Here is a 13,447-nt window from a genome sequence, read left to right on the forward strand (position 1 = left end):
AGAGGTGAGGAATCCACCAATAGGGTCAAATGGAAACCAAGGTATTGCACGAATCCCAATGTGTGATAATATAAGAATATGTCGAACACAAGGGAAACCACTCAGTCAAAGACCCATAATACTGATCGATGTTGAGCATAAGGTCACCTATCAATGATGGAAATAAGGTTAGGGTGCGATTCTAGGTCCAATTTTAGAGAAATTTGTCGAAGTCGATAAGAGCAGACTTGCCAGCAAAAAGTCAATGGAGACCTTCTTGAACCAGCATGAGAAAAGGACCAAATCGCTGATGTGATACTCAACATAACTCTAACAGACTCGGTATGGTTGACTAAAAATGAGTTAAGAGACACTGCATAAAGGCTGACTTAGGTTTACTTCCCTTGAACAAGAGCACATCTCAAATGTGACTTTATGGCAGCATATGATAACTTTGTATAAGTTTGTCATGCAGGAGGCATAAACAAACTCTCCATATGTTTAGAAGAGGTAACCAATCGGAGGAGTACTAACTCAATAACAAGGTTATGGTTCTCCTAAGTAAAAGTAAATCCCATCCTAATAGAGGAAAGACTTGCTTTGAGTGCTTTGTTCAAGGGTGGCACAACTGACTCTTGTTGCCATCAATTATGGAAGTAAAGTCTCGTTCCCGATATTTTTGGAATATATCATTTTTTTGTCTTTTTCATATTTGGAAATCCTGAAGAAAGAGTAAAAGAATGCCTATGGTATAGTGGAAATAACGAGTGTCCAGATACATATGTGCTACTTCTTGGGAGGGGATCATTCCTATCCTCAATTGAAGGTGACGAAACTGGTCAATGACACTCAAAGGAATGTTATTCCATGGGCAAAAGATGTCAAGTTGTAGAGGCTAAGTGATTGAAAAGTTGATTTTTCAGAAAGACATGGTCAAAAGGTGGCTTATACACGAGCCCAAGTGAAGCCGAATTAATACCAAAAGGTACAAATAGTCAACATGAAATGCAGCAGTAGAATTCAACATGAGAGAGCCTCTAGGGTATAAAGCCATAAAGATAGCGAAGAATAAGGATATTGAAGATTCATCACAAAAGTAATGGTGGGACTAAAGAGGACTCCATGCCTAAGAACAAAAGTTTAGCATGGGTGCCAAGTGATAACAAGGTACTATCTAGGGCATCCATGATAAGGTAAGCTCTACTACACAAGTTATGACACTTCTAAGAAATGAGAAGGTTCTACATCATATCTTGGTGGGGTCAATCCTAAGGAAGAAAATGGAAAAGGAAACTTATAAATGCACAATATAGGTGAAAAAATTAACCTCTATGCCAATTTTGAGAACCAATACCTATCATAGTGGATCAACCATAAAAATTTCCAAAGGAGAAGTCTTCCAAGTTCTGTAGACACAATTAGGAACACTAGACAAGAAGTTAACACATCCCATATATAAACTTAAGGTAAACGCTTGTGTTATATAATACAAAACATGAAAACGTGTACCTTAATGTACAATATGGTACAAGGAACCATGCAGCCTTGTGGCTTACGCATAATAGTTCTTCAGGACAAGCCCCTTGTGGGGTTTAGGTCAAGGACTCCTTGGGTAGTTAAAAATCATGGCTTCAAAAAGTTCCTCTTGTGAAGGCATCTCAACTTCCAAGAAATCATGAGAACTAGAAGGATCAAAAGAGGGAATTAAGGGGTCCCATGTCCCCATAGAAGAAATCACTCATTCAACTATCGGGTCAAAGTCTCGAGAAGGAGAATAATAGTTCAAAGGATCCTTCTCGGAAGTAATTGAATATTGAGGATACAATGCCACATAGTTCACCCGTGGCCAGGTAGAGTCCACCTAAAATGTTGGAACATACCAAGGGGTATTCTGTAGTAAATTCAAATTAAGGGGGTGATTATCAGATGCAAGTTGATCAATAGTGACAATATTTCCATTATGAGGAAAATACATCACTTGAAAGAGTGAAGACACCAAAGCATTCATAGCATAGAAAAAATCACATCCAAGTATCATATTAAAGTCTAAAGGGTGATCAACCAGCATCATATCGATTAAGAAAGTCTTCTAACCTAATGTAATAGGAAATTGAGGAAGAACACCCATAGATTCACTAGGTCTTCTATCATAGGCTAACAACTGACTGTCAACTGCCAAAAACTTTGGATAATCCAAACCTTTCCAAGTCAAGGAGGATATAATACTTGTAGATCATCCTTCATCCACCATAACTCAATAGACGTTTGTGGAATGAACTCTAACCTTTATTTGGAAAGTTGTAGTAGAAGGAAGACGAGCCGCAACAAGATTATCCCAATAAAAGGAGACACTCCTAGAACTTGGAGACGGTACACTCGAAGAGACCAAAATTCCCCCTAGAACAGAAAACTCTATACTATAAATCAAGAAGAATCTGTTGTTAGGCACTTCACCCCCCAAAAGAGGAGTGGAATCAGCCAAAGATTGCACTGGCTCGACCACTTCATCAACCAATGGTTGATTAGACTATTGAGAAACCATAACAAGTTTAGGAGTAGGATAACCTTCAGACTCAGACCATATCCTTTATACAACTGGAATAGTAGGTCACAAATGAGTAATATGGTCTCCCTTACATATCTTACAAGAGAGCTTTGGTTTAAATATTCTATGCCTAGGTTTCTAATCAACATCCATTCCACCAACATGACTAGCAGTGGTTGGTGGAGAGTCCCCAACATGACTCGTAGAGGTTAGTGACTCATTGCTAAGAGAGATAGGACTTGTTCCCCCTGTCCTACTCACAAAAGCATGTGAGTCAATAAAAATATGACTCATAGATGTAGGTGACCCATTGCTAGTATGACTTGCAATGACTAGACTTATGCCCCCAGCACAACTTGCAGTGGCTGAAATCTCATCTCCAACATGACTTGCTCGGGTTGGTGATGATTCATGGATAGAACTATTCTTATTATTCTTCTTCCTCTTTCTCTTCTATTTAGATCTCTTATTACAAGAGGGAGGAGAAAGAGGAATCATAGATTTCTCTTTTGAAGAAGATGAACAATTAACACCCATTTGATGGCTATTGAGTCTCGATTTTGTCCATTTTTTATAATGTTTCTAAGACCTGGGTCCCCCTCTTTTGAACTATTTTTGACCCTTCATGACTCGTTTTTCCATATTCTATGTGTTTTGACCAAAAGGGTGCTGTGAGCTTTAAGGTATGAAAATTATTTTAAAAAATATCATTTTATTTTATTCTTGAGTATTTTTGAAGTTAAGTGATATTTGATCGAATTATCCACAATTTCAAGAATGATGACGATATCCTATGCAAACCAACCATATTCCAAAGCGGTTTTGTGATTTCCTGCCGACAGTCCGTGATTTCCTGTAGATACGCTAATTTCCTATAACTTCTTTGATTTCCTATAACTTCTTTGATTTCCTGTAGTGATCTTGATGGTTGAGTATGTTCGAGTCAACCTTGAGGAGGACAAAAACATGGGTTTTTTCAATAAATCCGTTTACATGGATGATGTCGTATTGGTTGCCTCAAATCTGCCATTGAAACCACCCAGATATTCACACCTCTCATAGATGGCCGTATTTGGAAATAGCTCCAACAACTCAACAAGATTAGTTTGATCCATGCTTTCAGTCATGGACCAAGATCAACATGTCTATTTTTATTGTATTTTTCAGTTATTATTAGCAAACAGTTGCAATATGTTAGTTTTCCTAATTCATGCAAGTTTATTCCTCTACACTTGTATAAATAATTTTATGTTTCATTTGCAAAGGTGGAGGCTAAGATACTAGAATTTTGTACTACTGTAATATTTGTTCAGATTAATACAAAGTTCCATGTTCTGCTGATCTCGCTGTGTAAACTCCTTTAGCAATTGAAGGGGTTGTGAGTAAGGGAGGGACCCCTTTACTCACAACTCCAGTAGTTGCAGATTTGTGTTTCCTTTAATTATTTTTATGAATTGATAGAATTATTACACAACTTTTTTTCTCTTTTATAACATGTGGCAGCACATGTATGATGGTTAAATGGCAAAGCTTATTTGATGAATATGTTTGGAGTTATTTGATCAAGATTTAATTTACATTGTGAAATGTTGATTTGGTTGAATTGTTGTTTGATTGATCCATTATCTTTTTCTGATCAGCATCAGCAATTTTAGGTGTTGTAGAGGGATGATTAAATCTGCTCCATAGCCTTTGCTGCTAAGTGTTGATGAGGAAAAGAGATATTGAAGTTGTGTGTGTGTGTGGTTTTGTTTGGAAAAACACTTAAAGTATTAGCCTGCATATATTTTGCATAACATCTCATAAGGTTACCTACCCCTAGTTGATGATTTATGTCTGTCAAATTATAAGTCTATAATTTTCCCAAACAATGCCCTTGAAATAAAGCATTCATCTTAGAAGATTCTAGAACATTTGGAATATTCAGAGCGGACCACAACCAAACTGATAGTGAACCACTCAATCTAGGAATATTCAAAGTGTAGCTAGTCAGCCTCCTAACCACTCGGACCATGCCTTGCGTTGTTCTAGTAGCATTGCATTGTTCTAGTAGCTAGTCAGCCTCCTAACCACTCGGACTATGCCTTACGCAGTTTTGGCAGCTAGTCTCCCAGCCTCCCAGTGAAAATTGCACAATATTCAAAGAGAGTCACATAGGTATGTTGCATGTCACTCCTCCAGTTTGTTTTGGTTTTGTATTGACAAATTGCTTTTGATGAGTGTTGCTATGTCTCCAGGTATCACAGGTGTTCCTATGCCTCTAAGAAGAATAAGTACAATGGCTTCCATGAGAAGAGAGTCGAGGACACCGTTCAGAGCACAACTCAAGATTCATTCGATCAAGTGTCTATGAACTTGCCTATCTATGAAGACATCAAGTTGTTCATGGACAAGGATATCAGGATGAAATGGCAGTGGCATCACAATGAGCAGCACCATCAACAGCAGCAGAAGGTAGCACACTTGCATGAGACACATGCAAGAGCAAGGTTATTGATAGTGTAGAGGCGGAGAAAAGTTACAATTTCAAGTAGATCCACTTGTGATGAATGAAACTTTGGAGATTGAGGCTATGGTGTGATAGCATGACAAGAGGACCGTGTGAAGGTAGAGAGAGAAACAGAGAAGGAGTTGCAGGTGCTGAAGTAGTAACTCAAGGAAGAACAGGAGCTGCACAAATGAGGGAAGAAGTTACAACAGGAACATGTACAACAGGAGATGCAACATGCAAAAACTAATGAAACTATACGAATATAGGTTATGGATCCATCCAACAGTTGGCATGGAGCAGAAAGGGTGAGCTGTGCTAACGATCGCATGCAAGGGTATTTAGGAGAATGAATGTCATTATGCACATGCATGCGATCCCACCCATTTGGCACACTCATCGAGGCGAAGACAAGAAGCAAGTCGGACTAGAGCTAAACATGTATTTTGACAACTTGATGCGCATGGTCACCAACACACACTCGGAGATCAGCACAGACACTATGCATCAATATGTTGTTGGTCCATCTACACTCAAGATGATGATGCGCATGTTATCAGACGAGTTGGACAAAGGAGTCATCTTAGTGTACTCAGATGAAACGAAGGCAATAGTTTGTTTTCAGCAAGATGTCACCATTGAGCGCACGGACACCATCATGGGCGACCAGGGATTTGCATCCGTTTTCCACCATCGACAATGCCAATGATGTCAAAGAGTTGGTCTTGCGACAATTGTTTGAGTGTTAGTAATGTCTTGCATATCTTTCTCAAGCCTATTTTGTCCCACATGGGTACATGTGCAGATTGTATGTAACATCTTGTTAAGTGGAAGTTCAAGTGTCGATAGCTGAATGTAACAGTCATAGAGTAGTTGAAGAGTCATGAATGTAGCTGAATAGTCAGAAAGGGAAATATCAAGGGTCACCCCACCCTTTTCTATATATAGTACCTCATAACTCATTGTAGAGGCTTTTGGTCAGCAAAGCTTCCTATAGGAGTATCTTAGAGAAAGCTTGGAGATTGTTGTTAAATGGTGAAGCTTATTTGATGAATATGTTTGGAGTTATTTGATCAAGCTTTAATTTACATTATGAAATGTTGAATTGGTTGAATTACTGTTTGATTAATCCATTATTATTTTCTGATCAACATCAACAATTTTAGGTGTTGTATAGGGATGATTAAATATGCTCCATAGCCTTTGCTGATAAGTGTTGATGAGGAAAAGAGATATTGAAGTTGTGTGTGTGTGTGGTTTTGTTTGGAAAAAAACTTAAAGTATTAGCCTGCATATATTTTTCACAGCATCTCATACGGTTACCTACCCCTCGTTGATGATTTATGTTTGTCAAATTATAAGTCTATAATTTTCCCAAACAGTGCTCTTGAAATAAAGCATTCATCTTAGAAGCTTCAAGAACATTTGGAATATTTAGAGTGGACCACAACCAAACTGATAGTCAACCACTCAATCCAAGAATATTCAAAGTGGCCATCAAGGTGGCACCAACGTTTCCAAAGAAAGGAAAATCACAAGGATCCCCTTTTGTAAGGGTCCCTTGGTTGGCCTCCACAGGAATATTGGCCATACCCAACTTATACGCAGATCCTTCCCTTACAGGATTGTACAAATGACTTTCTAGAGAGATGCATAATCAAACCTTTGCCCTTAAGGAGGAAACTCCACAGGTTTCAAGAGAAAGATCAAAATCCTTTCAAGACCAATGGAGTGGTTGGTTTGTCACTTAGAATCTAAGGTCCAAAAGTGACAAGACAAATCCACCTAAAGCCAACTAAATATAAAGAGCAAAGAGAACTCCACTATAAAGTCCCTAAAGATGCAACCAATTAAGAAACTTTCAAGTATTTCCACTCACGGTGATGAGGACCAGACACCCAAATACAAGAAAGTAAAGTAAAGGACATTCCAAAGATAGTTTTAGATAATCATGGCCCAAGCCTACCAACGAAGGTAACAAAAATGACTATGTTGACCCCCAGACAAAAGTCTTTGTCGGTGCAAGTACATGAGCTTCATAATTGCAACCTCCAGAAGTACTAATGAGAGTGATACAACATGTGCCGAAGGTACCACGCGTATTCCCCCTCATAGTCACCTATGTGGTCCCTAGGAAAGGAAACTAAGGTCACCAATTCATATCCGCAACCAGGTGGGACAGGCTTCTGTCAGGATCAAAAGTAGGAGAGGGGGTATCTATCTTCCCTACCTTCACTCGCCCTTGTGATTAACTCCCAAAATAGAAGAGATTTCCGGGACAACTTAACGACATTGGATTTCACTCTTTTAATCAACTTCTACATTTTAAATTTAGAGTGGCCTTGAAGAGGTATCTCTCCACTTGCCTATTCCAAGGAACTAATATGACTTAGACTAGTTGATGTTTCTATGACAAATCAAAAAAATTCTAGTTCATTTAAAATTAAGCGATTGATTTTAATGGATTTTCTTAGGTCATAGGTAAGATGGAAGTGCAACTTTATGATGTTATCGACGCAAAAGAAATCAGTAGAAAACCTGGTTACATGCACATGCAACTTTTTCATTTCGATGAAAAGAGATTTCTACAAGGTTCTATGAACAAACCGTGAAAGAAAAAACTTCTTTTATTTTTTCAAAACAAATGCTCACACATTCAAAATCTACAAAAAGGACTAAAAATGCTTATAGTGCAACTATCATAATGCAAACTAAATGCTTAATGCAAGATTCAAAAGAATACTCTAAAACCAAGAAAATACGTTTCTCAAAACGATGAAGAGGCCAAACTTGACAAGAGGAAGAAAAAATTAACTCACAAACTCTTCCCAAAATCAAGGGAATTCAACCTAATGAAAAGACTTCACACTTGCTCAAAATGATAAAGAGACAAAGAGTTTTCGAGAAAACAAAAACTACTAAAGGATTCAAGATCGAATTCAAGCATAAAGAACCTCAAACTTCACAAGCCACAAATATCACAAGCATGATAAGACTTACAGTGATAAGAGGCTAAAAAAACAAATGAAATGATATGAAGAGAAGCACGTAAATTCCAACAAACAAGAAAGAATTCAAGAAGACCAAGAAACATTGCAAGATTGCAAGAAAAACTTTCTCAAAAACCAAGAAAAACCTAAGAACACTAACTTTCAGGAAAGCAAGGCAAATGAATGCAAAGGCTAGGTTACAAGTGAATTGAAACCAATTATCTATTCCAAAGACTCAGAATAGCCAAGAACTTCACTGAGAAGCCTTTAACCCAAACACAGAAACCAACACCTTACCAAAAAGTAAACCCTAGGTTGACTAGGTCTTTTCGTAAAGAGAGACAGGAAATCGAAAATCTACCAGAAGTAGAACTTTCCAAGACAATCAATGACTAAAAAGAAGCAAGGAACATCAGGCAAAACCCTTTACTAGACTCAACATTTGAAAAAATAAAAAAAAACCATGCATATGTGACTATGTAGTGACAGACTCGCGTGTATACGCGACTGTTCTCAAGGAAACACACATATATGCGTTTCTCTTCAGACAAAAGCATGTGTATATGCTACTGTGTAAACTAAAACTTGCATGTATAAAATTCAGTAAGGAAAAATAAAAACTTTAGGTCTGATCCAGAAGATCAGACTTTTTTCCTAGGTTGCACACAAGTCAGAGATACTGAAAAGACAAGAAACCAAACAGGAAAACCTAGATCAAACAAGAAACAACCCAAACTAGGAAATACTAGAAGTATTCCCCACTGGAGTCACCAATTCTATTATGGGAATAATGCACCCTAGGGTATGGGTTGAGCACCCCAACATAGCAGGGGGCATACACCAACAAGAAGCAAACAAACAAGTAGCCTTAATACTTAAACTTCTGAAGTAGGAAGAAGAGGTATTACCCCTTACATCCTACGTTTGAGGTCATTCCCGTAGGGTCCTGTTGAGGGGCCCGAAGTCGGGTCAACAACAAGGGGGATACCCACCCGGTCCGGAACCTGGTTGGCGGCTCCTTGCCCGTTTGGAGTAGCGGGTCCGACTGGGGGTAATGGGACCAGTTTCCCAATGTGATGGGTGTGTGTGTGTGCGTAGAGTCTGATGATATTAATCTAGAGGTTTTTCTAAACTAGTCTCGATTCTAACTGCTAAACTAACTCTATGCCAATGAAATCTAATGAAGAGAAATACATCTGATCTATGCTAACCCGGGGTGTTTTTCTTTTGTTTATGTGATCTAGAAAGATTTCTAACAACAGCTGGTAATAAAGATCATTCAACTGATATCAGAATATAAACCAATAAAGATAAACCATTCTGCATAAGAAGTTAGGCAGAATAGTTGTGAACAACATATCGCATAATCAGTCTTCTATATGTTAAGCATGATTAAATGATCCCACCGTACAGAAGTGCCAAATGGTAATGCAGACATTCATACAATAACATATAAAGAACTCAGCTACATATCACTTTAGGGATACTAGCAGAATCTAGTCAAGAGATAAAAGTACCATTTATGACTAACTTCACTAATAAACTTCAAGTAATAATGATTTATTTCTACTTGTTCTAACATCTGCTAAGAGTACAGAAGTGCAACATTAGTAACAGATATTAAAATGCAAACATAAATAAATCTTGATCCATCTATTCATCAAAAACCTCCTCTGAGGGTGCAGAAGTGCATGTTCTGAGGATAAGTTTTTTGACAGATTTCCGGACCCTTCTCTAAAACCCATGAGAAGGGTTAAATACTACTAACTAATCAATCTTAATTACATGAAATTAGGGAATCGGCTTCAAATGACCGCCCTTTTACTAAAAGCAACTTTATTTCTAAATTTAAAATCTAATTTCTGACCGTTTCTGTATATTCTCTTTAGTGCTGTCAACAATGCAACGTTTTCCTGGGAAGAGTCGGCTGGCCGCTTTCTTCTTTTGCTCTGGAGATAAAAGTGGAAATAACAGGAGCTGGCACTTCCTTCCGGCAGACCAGAAGATATTTTCGAAAACCTTTCTCTATTAGATATCATTTTTGGGATTCAACTGCGTTAAGTAAGTCATTCAAAGTATGACCATTTCCATGAGAGGTAGTCGTAAAGTGACTAATTTATCATGATTTTTGAATAGTTCACTTAGCACTCATTGCATCGGGTGATGCTCACAGGGGTGAAGAAGTGGGATTGAAACTAGTGAAATGTGGAGAACGAATCACATAGCATCAATCATCACTTCCGGGGCTTGCACCCGGTAACCAGGACTTCCCAGGAGGTCACCCATCCCAGAACTCCTCTGGCTCAAGCGCGCTTAACTGTGGAGTTTTTCCCCACAATCAAGCCCACTTAGCTTGCTACCCCATTTGCAAAACCTTAGCAAGTATTGTGCCTCATGAACCATTCAGGTAGAGATCCCTTGACTCTTTTTGAATTTAAGTATGGGGGATTTTCGCAGTGCATTATATTAGATATCATTTTTGGGATTCAACTGCGTTAAGTAAGTCATTCAAAGTATGACCATTTCCATGAGAGGTAGTCGTAAAGTGACTAATTTCTCATGATTTTTGAATAGTTCACTTAGCACTCATTGCATCGGGTGATGCTCACAGGGGTGAAGAAGTGGGATTGAAACTAGTGAAATGTGGAGAACGAATCACATAGCATCAATCATCACTTCCGGGGTTTGCACCCGGTAACCAGGACTTCCCAGGAGGTCACCCATCTCAGAACTCCTCTGGCTCAAGCGCGCTTAACTGTGGAGTTTTTCCCCACAATCAAGCCCACTTAGCTTGCTACCCCATTTGCAAAACCTTAGCAAGTATTGTGCCTCATGAACCATTCAGGTAGAGATCCCTTGACTCTTTTTGAATTTAAGTATGGGGGATTTTCGCAGTGCATTATATTAGATATCATTTTTGGGATTCAACTGCGTTAAGTAAGTCATTCAACCCAAGGTCATACTTTGAATGACTTACTTAACGCAGTTGAATCCCAAAAATGATATCTAATATAATGCACTGCGAAAATCCCCCATACTTAAATTCAAAAAGAGTCAAGGGATCTCTACCTGAATGGTTCATGAGGCACAATACTTGCTAAGGTTTTGCAAATGGGGTAGCAAGCTAAGTGGGCTTGATTGTGGGGAAAAACTCCACAGTTAAGCGCGCTTGAGCCAGAGGAGTTCTGGGATGGGTGACCTCCTGGGAAGTCCTGGTTACCGGGTGCAAGCCCCGGAAGTGATGATTGATGCTATGTGATTCGTTCTCCACATTTCACTAGTTTCAATCCCACTTCTTCACCCCTGTGAGCATCACCCGATGCAATGAGTGCTAAGTGAACTATTCAAAAATCATGAGAAATTAGTCACTTTACGACTACCTCTCATGGAAATGGTCATACTTTGAATGACTTACTTAACGCAGTTGAATCCCAAAAATGATATCTAATATAATGCACTGCGAAAATCCCCCATACTTAAATTCAAAAAGAGTCAAGGGATCTCTACCTGAATGGTTCATGAGGCACAATACTTGCTAAGGTTTTGCAAATGGGGTAGCAAGATAAGTGGGCTTGATTGTGGGGAAAAACTCCACAGTTAAGCGCGCTTGAGCCAGAGGAGTTCTGGGATGGGTGACCTCCTGGGAAGTCCTGGTTACCGGGTGCAAGCCCCGGAAGTGATGATTGATGCTATGTGATTCGTTCTCCACATTTCACTAGTTTCAATCCCACTTCTTCACCCCTGTGAGCATCACCCGATGCAATGAGTGCTAAGTGAACTATTCAAAAATCATGAGAAATTAGTCACTTTACGACTACCTCTCATGGAAATGGTCATACTTTGAATGACTTACTTAACGCAGTTGAATCCCAAAAATGATATCTAATATAATGCACTGCGAAAATCCCCCATACTTAAATTCAAAAAGAGTCAAGGGATCTCTACCTGAATGGTTCATGAGGCACAATACTTGCTAAGGTTTTGCAAATGGGGTAGCAAGCTAAGTGGGCTTGATTGTGGGGAAAAACTCCACAGTTAAGCGCGCTTGAGCCAGAGGAGTTCTGGGATGGGTGACCTCCTGGGAAGTCCTGGTTACCGGGTGCAAGCCCCGGAAGTGATGATTGATGCTATGTGATTCGTTCTCCACATTTCACTAGTTTCAATCCCACTTCTTCACCCCTGTGAGCATCACCCGATGCAATGAGTGCTAAGTGAACTATTCAAAAATCATGAGAAATTAGTCACTTTACGACTACCTCTCATGGAAATGGTCATACTTTGAATGACTTACTTAACGCAGTTGAATCCCAAAAATGATATCTAATATAATGCACTGCGAAAATCCCCCATACTTAAATTCAAAAAGAGTCAAGGGATCTCTACCTGAATGGTTCATGAGGCACAATACTTGCTAAGGTTTTGCAAATGGGGTAGCAAGCTAAGTGGGCTTGATTGTGGGGAAAAACTCCACAGTTAAGCGCGCTTGAGCCAGAGGAGTTCTGGGATGGGTGACCTCCTGGGAAGTCCTGGTTACCGGGTGCAAGCCCCGGAAGTGATGATTGATGCTATGTGATTCGTTCTCCACATTTCACTAGTTTCAATCCCACTTCTTCACCCCTGTGAGCATCACCCGATGCAATGAGTGCTAAGTGAACTATTCAAAAATCATGAGAAATTAGTCACTTTACGACTACCTCTCATGGAAATGGTCATACTTTGAATGACTTACTTAACGCAGTTGAATCCCAAAAATGATATCTAATATAATGCACTGCGAAAATCCCCCATACTTAAATTCAAAAAGAGTCAAGGGATCTCTACCTGAATGGTTCATGAGGCACAATACTTGCTAAGGTTTTGCAAATGGGGTAGCAAGCTAAGTGGGCTTGATTGTGGGGAAAAACTCCACAGTTAAGCGCGCTTGAGCCAGAGGAGTTCTGGGATGGGTGACCTCCTGGGAAGTCCTGGTTACCGGGTGCAAGCCCCGGAAGTGATGATTGATGCTATGTGATTCGTTCTCCACATTTCACTAGTTTCAATCCCACTTCTTCACCCCTGTGAGCATCACCCGATGCAATGAGTGCTAAGTGAACTATTCAAAAATCATGAGAAATTAGTCACTTTACGACTACCTCTCATGGAAATGGTCATACTTTGAATGACTTACTTAACGCAGTTGAATCCCAAAAATGATATCTAATATAATGCACTGCGAAAATCCCCCATACTTAAAAACCTTTCTCTAGCTGGGTGTATTCGCCACGTGTATACTTAGCATAACCCAGGTTCTTCTCGAACTGATTTTGCTGTTGCTGTTTTCGGTTTCCGGTCGTGCGAATGACTGAGTGGGTTAGGAGTCGTGCTGTATGGACATCCCCCTGTTTTAAGAATTGTTTCCGTTCTTTGTTCCAGGTTTTCCTGAAGCGTCTTCCTTCTCATGCGCTT

This window comes from Pinus tabuliformis, chromosome 8 (genome assembly GCF_031772625.1).
Source record: "Pinus tabuliformis cultivar Carrire ecotype Pingquan chromosome 8, CPIR1, whole genome shotgun sequence".
Lineage (NCBI taxonomy): Eukaryota > Viridiplantae > Streptophyta > Pinopsida > Pinales > Pinaceae > Pinus > Pinus tabuliformis.